General features: G+C 34.8%; 1 long non-coding RNA gene across 1 annotated transcript in view; it reads right to left on the reverse strand.

Moving 5' to 3' along the window:
* Positions 1-902: 902 nt before the first annotated feature.
* LOC122801409 overlaps positions 903-13359 on the reverse strand; it is a 38890-nt gene continuing 26433 nt past the window's right edge. The window contains exon 2 of the long non-coding RNA XR_006364709.1: positions 903-1049. This is a non-coding gene — a long non-coding RNA (uncharacterized LOC122801409). The remainder of the gene's footprint in view (positions 1050-13359) is intronic.

The following is a 13359-nucleotide window of genomic DNA, read 5'->3' on the forward strand; positions in this document are numbered from 1 at the left end:
TTGATGATGCAAATTCACAACAAAGGAAGATGAGCATGTTCATGTTAAGCATTACTTCCAGGTGTGCTCTGAGCCATGAGGAGTAACTCAGAAATGGTGGATGTGATTCTTCATTGTGTTATCTATGAAATTAATTTCTACATTTCAACATGAGGAAAAAACATGCAATTTGAATGCTCCACATACATTACATTAATAATTTGAACTATCTATATATTGGTTTGATGACATATGACTCAAACAACAAATATGCCTGCATTCTTAGACTTTAAACAGAGACAGTTTAGAAAAAAGCCAATGAATATCCAGTGAGACAATGGAATACTTATAGTGTAATCTTGGCTAACCTATTATAATGTAACATCATGTTTCGTGTCTGCACTGACTCCATTTCCTGTTGACTTATTTCACACTGCCATTATGTTTTCAATCAGAATTAAAATATTGGCATGCACTTTGAAACTTGGACATTCAGCAAAAGGGAATACTTAAATAGTACCTACAAATAGGTTAATATACTTGTATGGTCTTATACATATACTCCTATGTTACTTATTTCATTACCGAAAAAATATAAAAAGATGGTGTACATGTTTTAGAAATCCACTTTCAACTGCTTAGCTGACAAAACAGTTGTGTTTGGACGTTGCTAATACTTCTACAATCATATTTTTGTTGGCCTTTGATGGATCCCAGAATGCATATTTTTGAAGCAATAAATGTCTTCTGTATAATACTTAATCTGATTATGTTTTTTAAGGATTTTGAGGGCTTACAAGAAGATTAAAGGAAGATGGTTAAAAAAATTTATTATTAGATGTGAGATAATATTGTAAATTATGGGTATAAAATCTTACCTTTACAGTCCACATCTCCATGTCGTAAGGAGCCAGGAATCATGCTTCCATTCTTGGTCGAACACCAACAGTGCCCAGTGCTACCATGGCACTGCTTTGGTTGATAATCACCATTCTCATCACACTGAGGTACAAAGGTTCCAGGAAATTTGTCTAATCTGCCTGGTACCTTTTGACACTTTCCTTCATTGTCTTAGAAAAAGAAAAATGTGTTTGAATAAGTAGGGTTAATTTACTTTAAAACTAAAACAAAAGTTAAAACATGAGCAAGTTTGTATAATATGTATCTTTGCATATGTCAGAGACTGCTCCATACTCCCCCTTCTCATTCAGTGCTTTCAGGGACTAGTTACCATAGACTGTGGGTAAGAAAAATTCTATAAATTCCTCCACCACCCCATTTCCCTACTCAATGCTGTTGTTCTCTATTTTCCACTGACCACTCTTTGGAGATAACTTGTTTCTACAATTCTAGCCTCAGTGATAGATTTACAAGGGCTGGAACTGTAAACAGAAGAGACAGAACAGATTCATTAAAGTTAAACTTAATCAAATCCTGAATCACTGACATCTAGAAATGTGACAACTGATGCTGCATCCAATCCACTGGTATCAGTATGCATTTCATATTAACATAATCCATGCAGCAGGCTCTCAGCTGTGCGCTTTCCATTATTAAAAAACAGCTGGTTGTGCTACAGTTTCTACCACTGAGTGATTCTTGGACATAACTGTCAAGGGACACTAGCTATGTCAGTAGATGTACAGAGTTTAACAGAAGTAAATATTAAACCACAAAGTTTAGCAATTTGTATAATTATCTACCTTTCTATAAACCAGCAATGAATATCAGAAGCAGTAAATGACACAGAAGTCATTTGATTTCCTTCAAAATAAACAGTCAGCCATCAGCAGGGTAATTTTATTCAACTGAATACTTAGCTGAAGCAACAACATCAAGCACATTAGAACAAAACACAAACCACCAGGCCAGGAATCGAAGATTTATTCCAATAAAATCTCTAGTACTTCAGCTCACAACCTTCAAGGAGTAAAACCATACATAAAACTGCACTCTATATATATATATATATATATATATATATATATATATATATATTAAATCACACCATCATTATTCAATTAACACTAATTAAATCATTTAAGAAAACTCCACCCTATTTAATAAGAAATTTTCAGTTGCACTCTGTATTCAGTCCATGAGGAATTAAAGGGCCATATTTCAATATAAAAATTTACTCTGTTCAAAAGCCTATCTTTTATATTCACATTACCCTATTGACTACCATGTATTTGTTCTAACACAATGCCTTGCAACACCCCAACTTCACGATCATGATGCATTTTAAGGTGCATAGCAACAGGGCTCTCAACCCAACCCCTTTTAATGTCTCTTATGTGTACTTGAAGTCTTGTTTTGAATGCTGTTTTACTCTCTCCTATATAAAATTTGTTGCTGGGACATTTTAATGCATAAATTATCCCTTCTGCATCACTCACAGCCATATTTATGGCTCACTACAAGTTTCTCTCCATTAATTTTACCAAAACTGTTCACTACAAATTTACAACTAGAACACTTTCCACAGTGTATTATCCCACTTTATCTGGGGGGGTGCATAGCTACCATGCACCACCATGTCTTCTATTCTTCTTCCTTTTTATATGAAATACACGGAGTAATACATATAATACATAATACATTAGCAAAACCCTTTAAATTCACAAAAAAAAGAATAAAAATCTTAATAAAGTAACTATTTTTGTACTCAATAAGTTATATGTAGTAACAAAATATCATGGAGTTTTACATAATACATCAGTAAAATCCTTTAAATTCACAAAAATACAATGAAATCTTAATAAATCCACTATTTGTGTACTCAATAAGTTATATGTAGTAACAAAATATATCTGTTTTCTTTGACTATTCTCTCTTCCTAGTCGGTTCTTATACATGGTGCAGATTTTAATGTACTGTTTAACTCCTTGAAGGCTGTCAATGGAAGCACTACAGATTTTATTACAATAAATTTAATTGGAATAAATCTTGGATACCTAGCCTGGTGGTTTGTGTTTTGAATAGTAAGTTGAGTTTCATTCTTTAAAAGATGCACATCTAGTGATAAACCTAGATATAAAGCAGGATTGAAAAATCTGAAATCTGAAACAGAATCTTCCTCAACCAACATTTTTCAAGTACTTAATTGGTTTTCCCATATCTCCATGTGACTGTGCACCTATTGAAAATTCTTTAGCTTTTAATATTTAACTGCTATGTAGTCCATGCTAATACAATTAATCTGTTCCATATGCATAAAGATAAATGCTCCCCTACTGCATTCTATCTTAGGATAGGTATACCACCCCTTACAGAGCCCAACTACATATCTGTACATCACTTACATCTTAGTTCAACTACATTACGCTACTTGAAATACAAAAGAAGGGTGAAAAATATCCTTTCCTTACAATTCTTCAAATCTTTATGTAGATGTTTACATTACCAAATTTACCAAACATCTCACCTATCTAGCATAAATCTTTCTAAATAAGTAATTTACCAAACTTTATTACTCTTGCAAATACCTTTATCCATTAAATGCAACATAAAATAAAACTATTCACCTTAACAAACACCCAGTACTGTTTCCATTGCATGTTTATGTTTTACCTCAGTCACATTCACAACCACCCCATTCTCACCAGCAGTTCACCTCACTCCTCCCAGTCTGTTTTTCTTCTTCACAAATAGCACTATTCCCTTATGAATCCTACAGAACAAGAAACAAACTTCCACAAACCTACAGTTTCATACCCATTATTCTAATCCTTATGTTGAGAAACAATATTGAGTCAAACCTAGGTCTCTTATCACTATCCTGTTGACTTATAAATATTGAAAGCTTCCAAACTACACAAAGTCAGCACCCTATTTGGATGCTATAACCCCAGTTTTGCAACCGCAATTAAATCATGGATAAAACATGAAAACCCACTTCTTGCCATATTTTAACTACTACTTAAATGCCAGTCTAGGCCAAAGAAAAAGTGGTAACTCTTTTTTTTGATACAAAAGCAATATAATTGCCTGAGTCACATTTCAAGCTAATGGTTCTTCAGATTCTCTCTGAAATTGGCTTCTCATCCAAAATCAAGCCAATAACAACAAACCTCATTATGTTGCGGCAGCTTACTTCTCAGTCAATACCAGAAAAATTCCAAAATATTATACAAAATATTAACCTCCTACTAGGAAAACAAAACCAACTAGTACAACAATCCACATGCCCTAACCTGATACACAACAAACACTCACTCCTAGAACTAATTATTTCTGACAACCTCTCTCTGAACTGTGATATGAAAATTCTACTTCAATCTAGCAAAGAGAATTGCCCAGTAAGTTTTTTTCCCTTCATATCACCTATCACCCTTGACACATTTCTACAAAACTTAACGATTTTTCCTTAAGACAGATGCCGCTATAAACAAATTAAGATGCACCCATTCCAAATTGGACTTCTCGTTCATCTTAAACATTAATGACCACAGTCACTCAATAATATATTAAAATGCATCAAAAACTCCTACTTTTCAATAATAATCTACATTTTATAACCAAAATCAAATCAGTAGATAACCACTAAACCCAAATTACTTCTAAAAGTCCAAGATAAAGCCTGGCATCCATGGAAATCCAATTCAGCTTTAGCAACAGACAAATATACACCAGACCCAAAATCATTCCAAATGACACAAAAGACAGCATATGAAAAAACGACAAACCTTCTCATTAACTCTACTAAATATTTCTGGATGCTAGTTGAGTAACAGACAGGAAAATAGAAACAATCACACAAAAATAAGGCAAGTATGATTTCACCTTCTTATTTTCTCTCTAAATGTATGAACCTAACCACACACCCCTCCTCTGCCCCCAACACCTCTGATCCCCATCCATCTGAACCTTCTCTCTGCATTTCTCAATTTTAATTTAAGCATAAAAAGTGAAACACAAACAAACTCTCTTTCAAATAATAGAAGCATGACAGCCCCCTGTTTGTAATGGCCCCTGTCCATGGTTTATATATCACTGCACTGATTATCCTTCACTTGTTCTGTATCATATACTCAGTCTCTGCCTAACTCAAAATACTATGCCAGATATCTGGAAACAGTTATAGTAAATGTATTCACTGAAAAAACAAACCCTGCCAAAGCGTCTAAGTACAGACCCATTTCTATTCTCTCCACACTAAGAAAAATTTAGATAAAATTATACACTTACAGCTGACACAATACTTAAGCACATACAACTTCCTCTCCCATAAACAACATGGCTTCTGATCAGGTCAAAGTACAATAACAGCCATTTGGTCACTCACTGATTAAAGTCATTAAAACACAGATAAAAGCATACTTACTAGTGCCATCTTTATTGACCATACTGAAGTTCTTGATGTTGAGGACCATATGATACCCCTACAGTACCTTGCTGAAAGTGGCAACAGTCAAGATTTCCTAGCATGGTTTCAAAATTATCTGTCCAACTGTCACTTCTGTGTCAAAGTTCATTCCACCCTCTCACCCTCAGCTAGCTTTCAAAAAGGAGTTAGACAAGTAGCCATATGTGCCCCCTTCTAGTTTCCATTAATATAAACAATTTACCCTTTCACCTGCCTCATATCCCTTACTCTACTACACAGATGACATGGTCCTACTTTGTACAAATCGCTCCCTCATCACACCCCCCCCCCAAAAAAATGAAGTCTGACTTTCTTTTGTTTTTTGCTAATTGTCTGGCTCAACAACAAAAACTTTCTAGTCCTTTCCTGTAAAACAGATAACATGATTTTTGGGACCAAGCAAAATGTCATCAAAACTTCACATCTATTACAAATTGTTGGTAATAAAAACACCTCATTAGGAAAGAGTATGTCATTCAACTCCCAATGCATTTTCTTGCCCCACTCCCCTACATACATCACTCTTAATCTTGGCAATACAAGGGAACATTTCACTGATTGCTCTTTTGGGCCAATAAAATATCCCCTTTCTTATCAAAGCAGCAAGAAAAGCAATATCAAAGCTTCCCTTCCACATTTTCAATATGGTCTACCGCCAGATGCTTCTGCATCAAAAAGAAACTTGGCACATATCCAGTCTCCAGCAATACAAGTAGATTTATAATACTTTCTCTAATAAAATGGGCACCACTACAAAAATTAGAAAGAGGCAATTGAATCTCAGTAAATCAAATAAATTACTCTTAGGGTCACAGCTATTGTCTCCTTGATACCAAACAATTCCAACATTTAACATCCAAATGTATTAGGCAAACACCCTCATACAACTTCAGATTTAAAAAAACAGAGAACCCCCTTATTATTACCACCTCCACTGTATAGACTACTGTTTTTTATATTGAAATCCAAACACTAAGACACTATCCTCCATATCAAGGGCACATTATCCTATGTAACATTCTCTACACAACCAAAGACCCATCTCCAGATACTCAGCAAATCCCAATGTCATCCTACTGGATAGATCACTTCCTTCTACCAATTTTCTACTAAACTACACATCAATTCCCTGTAAACCTCTATCCACTATCTCAATATATCTTTAATTCTCCTGCTTATCCCTTCATGTCTATTACTTCTTGTAATTCATATGCCTTACCTTGTTCTCACTTTGAAAATACATGTATACTCCATACAGTGCTGTGTACCTTTCAATAACTACTAATTTGTACTAATTATCTCTACAGAGTCTTATTTTTCATTGATATAAAGCTCACCTATTTGCCACTTCCTTATTAATTTCTCAGGACAAGGATGGAATTGGCCATTTATGATCAGTGCTCTACCCTAGTTAACAAATCTTAAATTAAATTAAATATAATTTAATTACATTATAACATTGTGAGGAACCTATATAATAAAATACCTAGTTTGAAACTACAGATATTCTTTGATTATGTCACAGTGATTATTATTACATTATTTGATGATGTAAATTCACAACAGAGGAAGATAAGCATTTTTATGTTAAGCATTAATTCCAGGTGTGCTCTGAACCATGAGGAGTAACTCAGAAATGATGGATGTGATTCTTCATTGTGTTATTTATGAAATTAATTTCTACATTTGAACATGATAAAAAGACATGCAATTTGAATGCTCCACATACATTACATTAATAATTTTAACTATCCATACATTGGTTTGATGACATATGACTCAAACAACAAATGTGCTTGCATTCTTAGACTTTAAACAGAAACAGTTTAGAGACAATGGAATACTTGTGTAATCTTAGCAAACCTATTATAATGTAATGCTTCGTGTCTGCACTGACTCCATTTCCTGTTGACTTATTTCACACTGCTGCTATGTTTTAAATCAGAATTAAAATATTGGCAGGTGCTTTGAAACTTGGACGTTCTACAAAAGGGAATACTTAAATAGTACTACAAATAGGTTAGTATACTTGTATTGTCATATACATATACTCCTATGTTACTTATTTCATTACTGAAAAAAATATAAAAAGATGGTGTACGTTTTAGAAATGCACTTTCAGCTTCTTAGCTTACAAAACAGTTGTGTTTGGGTGTTGTTTATACTTGTATGATCTTATTTTTGTTGCCCTTTGATGGATCCCAGATTACATATTTTTGAAGCAATAAATGTCTTCTCTACAATATTTAATCTGATTATGTTTTTAATGATTTTGAGGGCTTACAAGAGGAGTAAAGAAAGATGGTATAAAAAATGAGAACTGCATTTGATGTGAAGCTTAGATGTGAGAATAATATTGTAAATTATGGGACTTTCTCCCCTTATAAGTTAGACAATAAAGACAAAAATAATTACCCTCATCAGAGCATATGGGTTCATGACCTTTGGTCTTAGAAGTCTTAGCCTGGGACTCATGAACAATTGTGTAGTTTTTCCACAATGCCTACGCAATGTCCCTTTTAAACAGAGTCTTAGGAAGAGATGCTCCAAGCATTTAGAATAAAAATATTCTATTACATGCAATTTTAAAGAAAATACACACACACACACACAAACACACACACACACACACACACACAATAAAACAACATACACTAATTGTCTAATGCACGTGGTGCTAATGAAACCCTACGTTAACAATGCAAGCACAGAGCAATGGTCTAATATAAAGAATTCTAAGGGACACAATATTAGCATAAATATATTTGACAGTGGTATTCTGTTTGTCCAGCATTAAAATAGTCCATCTTTATGTTGCAAAATTAAAAAAGAGAGATAGAGTAGAGAATATAAGATGAAATATTAGGAAAGTGGAAGAACTGATGAGAAAGAAAAGTGAGATTTTAGTGAAACTGGAAGAAAAAGGGAGACATTTATAGAGATGGACATGAGAGAGTACAGTTGTGAATCTTGAGAAAATCTGTTGGGAAGAATCTGTCTAAAACAAAATCAGCTAGACTGGTTGTAAATTAAGTTCATAGGTATTGAAAAAATAAAGCTTTAGAAAAATTGCTTATTAAATATGTATATATTTAAAGATGAACATGGTGTGTTAAAGGACACAGCTGCTGCTCATATTCCTGCATGTGTCACAACTTTGTTCTCCAAATTCAGATCAACAATTATGTTAAGGTAGAATAGGAAATAAACAGATATCTGAAAGGAAAATGTCATAACTCTTGTGAAGTATTGATATCTAGCTGCTCCTGTGACAGATAATGAAACCCCGATCATTGCACTCTACAGAGATGCTAAATAAATTTTTAATCAAGTAATCAATAATACAGCACACAATTTGTCCTGTCAGCAATGCTGTTTAAGTTTTGGGTCTAACATTAGAAGCAAAGAAAATGCATTACTGCTTATATCACTATCTGTTTTAAAAGAGTGCTATATAACAACTTGGTGGTGTAATTTGCAAGAGATTTTACCAAAATGATTTTTTTTCTTGTATAATCAAGTACTTAGAGGCATTAAAAATTGCTGCCTAAAATAGGAACATTTAATAGTGCTTACCTCACAAATTAAGGAGGGCTGCAGAGGAAAATCCTAGTCTAAATTTATGTATCCCGATCCTGTCACCAAGACTATTGTTTAACTTGTAATTATATCTTATTCCATAGGCTGAGAATATGTTGATTTAGTGACCTGTGTCTAAGTGAGTCTTCTTATTTGTTGGAGAAGTTTAAGGTCCCTAGTGTGGATGTTTATAGAGCCACCAGTTTTGCAAAGAAAGAAAAGGTCAAATCAGATCTGGTCATTTGTCGCTAAAAGAGCAAGACACAGGTCACCTCAGAACAGCCTGTAGAGAGTTGGGCTTATCTACTGGGACAGCTGAATGATTTAATGACTTTGATTTTATCGGTAATTTTATCATTGAAGCCTTTCTAGTTGAGAATATGCCTTGATACGAAAGGGGGCAAATTCAAAGATTGGTCCAATATAAGAGAAGAGTTTAAAGGCAGGATGATGTCCTTGGATCCTGAAGACATTCCCTAGAAAAATAATTTGGTTAGATAGAATGATTTCTTGAATATGGTGGCAGCAGGATGATTGAATGAAAATGAACTGTCCATGTAAATGCCCAGGTCATTTATGACTGTGTTATGTCTGAAGTGGAATACCATTTGAAACATGAGGTGGGAACAGCTTTTTAATGAAATGCTTCATTTGTTTGTATTTAGCTTGAGAGCATTTTCAGTATACTAATATGTGTATATTCCAGCCCTTTTTAGAGCTGTTCAATATGAATAACATTGCCCAGGCTGCAGCCATCATCAAACTTAGTTAACCACTCTTCTGGGATATTGGAATGTGTGTCTGCAAAAGAAATGCTAAAAATGAGACGTACCAGCAGGATCCCCATGGTACCACACAGGTTACAATTTTACATTCAAGAAGTGTGTCAAAGCAACTTTCACAACCTGGGTTCTGTTGGATAGCCAGTTTGTGATGCAGTGGCCAAAACAGGGGTTTGCATTCAGTTTTCTAATTTTTAACAATGCCAGCAAGAAGGATAGTGTCAAAAGCCTCAGTCAAATCAAAATAAGTTATATGCAGAGTGAACATTGTCCACAGCCTAGATAACCTTTTCAAAGAAGCTTACTAGGATCAGGTGAGATGACCCACTCTTCAGCAAATCAGACTAATTGGAATCTAGTTCCATTAAGTTGCCTGTGTCTGCATAAAAGAATTCTACTATGATATGTATGACAGCTTTGTATATAAGGCTGATGAGGCTAATGGGCCTGTAACTGCTTGGATTTGTATGGGATCACCCTTTTGTAGGGGAGTCACAGTCATCATTCTCAAAGCATCAGGCAGAAACCCTCTGGATAGGCTAAGTCTGAAACGTTTATGTAGAGGCTCAGATAGCATATACTTAGCACTGATGAAAATGCAGTCTGGTATGTTCTTGGGTCCCATGTAAATATCACTTTTAGTATCAGACAAGGATTTTAAGACTTGTTCCATTGTGATTTAAGGGGGAACTACATTCTGAGTTATACTGGGGTCAACAATGTGGGTAGGAAGGATAAAGTTAGCACTAAAAATATGAGCTAATGTATTGTCTATATCTCTAGGACTGGAATATGTCAAATCATTATAGAAGAGCTCAGTGAATTGTTTGGCATTATTCCTTAATTCCTGACATAATTGAATAAAGCATTGAAGTTTCCTTAGGTATCTATGGAAACCTTAAAATCACACCCTGCTTTACATTCTCTAATAGGACTCTTACATTTCTTGTTGGCATGTTTCTGTGTGGTCCTGAGTTATATAATTAGGAATTTGTTGCAACCTTTCATCATTTTCTGCCTTTTGTTAAGTCATTACAGCCTTCTGATGCCTCCAGGCATTTCTGAAGCTGCATCCTTCTGACAACTCTAGATGTCAAATATTTTCTGTTCATATTTGCATCAATAATTTCAAAGCCATGCTTCATGCAAACTATTGAAAGATTTTATCTTAAAGTTTACATGGTAGGCAAGAAAGCTACACTGATATTTTACCTCTGTCTAGTGCTGGGTTGGCAATATTAATTGTTGCCCAGATACTGTTTATACTCTCATAATTTTCATATTTTTCTAAATGTCAAATTAATTCAGTAACATAAAAAAATGCTTAGCTTCATATGACAGTTCGCAAATGGATAAACAAAATGCTGTTGACAGTATGTGTGTTAATTGAGTGGTTACCTACAAACTGTAAGTGTTTACAAAATATTAATTAATTTTTACTATGTCCATGACTTATACAGTTTAAACTCATTCACTCCAATGGAGCTCAAGAAGGTGCACTGTAACTTCCAATTGGCGGATCCTAAGCCTTTTGACAGAATGAAATTATGTCCTCACATTTCAAACAAATGTTCATAACTCTGGACAAAGGGGTTATGAAAGAAGTGTAACTGGCAAACTCTTCTTACTGGTAGTATTCTTTAGGTTAGTGATGTCCATGCACTGGCCCAGCAATCAAGGAGCCTCAATCCTCATCACTTACACCAGTGAGGGGCGTCTATATAGGGAAAGTATAATAAATACTTAGTAAAGTAAAATTTCCATTAAGAGCACACAGAGATCACAGTCAGTCTGGGGCTGGTTTCTCCCTTTCTCTCCACATCCCCAATAAGAATCCCCACTGGAACAGCTATAGGGTCCATATCTCAGCATAGTGGGCAAGCTAAAACCTCCAGCACCCTCTCTGTTCAACCAGTGCTTCATGTCCCTTCCCAAGTAGCTGACACAACACACTTTGAGATAAGAGTTATATACAACCACACAGACACTCCTGGGGAAGGCTGGCACAGGTTATCCAGCTGTGACCCTTTTACCCAGACTATACGGTAGTACCACTTGCCACCACCCACTAATATTTATCAGCTACTCAAAGGCCCTTATGAAAGGGTGTCCAATTATACTGTGCAATATTATTATCCAAATGGTAAGTGCAACTGAACAGTCAAGGCTTATTTGGAGTGGATTGGCCAGTATCACTAAATACATGCAATGTACTCTAGAGATTAAATTAACTCTACATAAAACAGCCATAGTTGAAAGGTTTAAAAGTATTTAATAATAAATAATAAAAAAAAAACAAGACAATACTTCTAACTACACAGTCAAGAGTTCAGATATCACAGAGAAATGTTTAAAATAATACAGTAGAAAAGTTCTGACATCAGAGAAAAAAATAATCTAATCTTCCTATTTCCTAGCTATACCTAGGTGTAGCGGTAGCATTGTTGCCTCACAGCAAGAGGTTCTCCTGTTTGATTCTTGGCTGGAGCGCCTTCCGTGTGGAGTCTGCATGTCCTCCCCGCAGTCGAGTGGTGTTCAAAAGACATGGTTGAATGGGCATGTTTTTGTTGAAGGTTGGGTGTCAGGCTGGCACCTCTGTACTATAAAAATCGACTGACAATCATTAGCGGACCGGAGTTCCACTGTGGCGACCCCTAACTGGGAAAAGCCAAAAGAAAAACAACAACCTAAGAGAAAACACAGTTCTAAAATAAACTTACATATAGAGCAAGGCAGTGCTGGTGATGTTGGATGTTCTGAAGACAAATGCTAAATGTCCTCATTCTTTCTGTCTTTAAATTGATAACACAGTACCACTGATTCATTTCAGATTACATCATTTCTTTCTGGTTCCCAGGCTAACAAAAGCTCAGAGGTTAATAGTCCTTTTGATCTTGCAGCTGGTTAGGAAGTCAGAGCAATATAAGAAATTATACATGCAAATTCTAGCAATTAACTCTGGTCTCAAAACAATAGCCAGAATGCCTCCCTCAAGACATCTCGGCTCTGAGTTTTACATCAAAGAATTTTACATGGAATGACTTATTAGCTTTCTTACAGCAGAGTGCCCTGTTGTTACATTTTTGCAGTTCAACATTTACCGCAATTTTCTTATATTAAAGAGGACAAGTATGTGGCTTACATTAATATTTACAAATGACAAAATTATCTACAAAATTCTATCCAGCTAGGCTGGCAGCCTTTACCTATTTTTGCAAGATTCTAGGTCTTAATTTGAATGTTATAAGTCATAGCAAATACAGTAACTATTATGTTTGTAGTATTTTTGTAAATAACTGACAATTATCTCAGTGACCACTCAAGTTACACACATACTGTCAGCAGCAATTTATTCATCTGGCTGAGAGCTTTCATATGAGACTAAGGAGTTCTGTCTGTGTTACTTGGTTGATGAGATATTTAAAAAATGTGAAAATTATATCTATATAAATTAATATCATAAAAACAACATTTAGTATCTATTTACCTGCATTAGGCAGAGGTCAAACATTAATACAGTTGAATTTGCCATTGTGTAAGCTTTAAGATGAAATCTTTTAAAACCTTGTACATAGCAAGGCTTTGGAATTATCAATGCAAATATGAACAAGCAATATTTGACACCTAGAGGTGTCAGTAGGATTTAACTGT

This window comes from Protopterus annectens, chromosome 4.part1 (assembly GCF_019279795.1).
Source record: "Protopterus annectens isolate FY-2018-M chromosome 4.part1, PAN1.0, whole genome shotgun sequence".
NCBI classification, from domain to species: domain Eukaryota; kingdom Metazoa; phylum Chordata; order Ceratodontiformes; family Protopteridae; genus Protopterus; species Protopterus annectens.